Here is a 1322-nt window from a genome sequence, read left to right as displayed (position 1 = left end):
CGGCACCAAGATTGATAGCATGCAGGGGGGGACCTGGCTGGTCCCCAGCTTACGCATTCTGCCTCTCCAATCGGCTGAGCGCTGGCACGTTCGTTTCGTGGGTTGGCTTAGGCATACGGAGTTCATTCGATGTCTAAGTATACGGACTTCATTGCCAGTGTAAGATTTTGAGCCACGGTGCACATGCTGGGCTCACGCATGTACTGGTGCCACATTTTTTTTGCCCATGGCACCATTGTCGAGCATCATCGGAGCATCACCGGAGAGCCTAACCAGCAGCATTGGGGGTTTTAGCTATTGGGGGGGTTAGGGGGTGTGCGCAAATGATGTGAGATGGGTGCTGGTACTTGGCCCTTATATTGGCCCCCTGTCCCTCATCAAACCTCGAGAACTCACACCCCCTTAAAGAGCATTTGAGATTTTATAGGTTTGCTACCAGTAGCCATTAAAGTTTCTAAAATGGGGACACTTTTTTCAAACGCTCACAAAATCTTCTCCACTTCGAGTTTTTAGTTGAAATTTTTTGTGCATGCCAAAAAAAATACAAGGATCACCTCTACCAATTTTGGAGACAAAAAGCTTTCTAAAAAAAATTTAAAAAATCTCGAACCATAAAAAGTTTTGAAAATCATGAAAAATAGAAAACGGGTCGTCTTGCCCTGAAACTTCACATGAAGGCTTAGGGGACCATTGTATGAATTTACAAGCAATAAAAATGGCATTGGCATGGCAGAAATATGAAGATGAGCTTGAACCCACCTACCACCTGTTCGATTCCCGACTTACGCATCATGCCTCTCTGGTCGGCTAAGTGCCCGTACGCTCGTTTCGTAGGTTGACTTAGGCGTACGGAGTTCATCCCCAGTCTAAGCATACAGAGTTCATTCCCAGTCTAAGACTAGATCGGATCGAAGGTTTTGGCAGTAGGATCGACAGCACGCAGGGGGGATCAGGTCGATCCCCGACTTGTGCATTCTGCCTCTTCGGTCGGCTGAGTGCCCGCGCGCCCATTTCATGGGTTGGCTTATGCATAGGGAGTTCATTCCATGTCTAAGCCCTAGCTGGACCGAGGGTTGTGGTAGTGGGATTAGTAGCACGCAGAGGGGGATCGGGCTGATTCCCGACATACGCATTATGCCACTTTGGCCGGATTAGTGCCCACACGCTCATTTCGTGGGTTGACTCATGCATACGGAGTTCATTCCCAGTCTAAGATTGAACCAAACCGAGGGTTGCGGTAGCAGGATCGATAGCATGTAGAGGGGACCGGGTCGATCCACAACTTGCACATTCTGTCTCTCTGACCGGCTGAGCACCTGCAC

This window comes from Durio zibethinus, chromosome 7 (assembly GCF_047325235.1).
Source record: "Durio zibethinus cultivar Kanyao isolate XHJ-2024 chromosome 7, ASM4732523v1, whole genome shotgun sequence".
In the NCBI taxonomy this organism is placed as follows: Eukaryota; Viridiplantae; Streptophyta; class Magnoliopsida; order Malvales; family Malvaceae; genus Durio; species Durio zibethinus.
Note: the sequence above shows the minus strand (reverse complement) of the source record.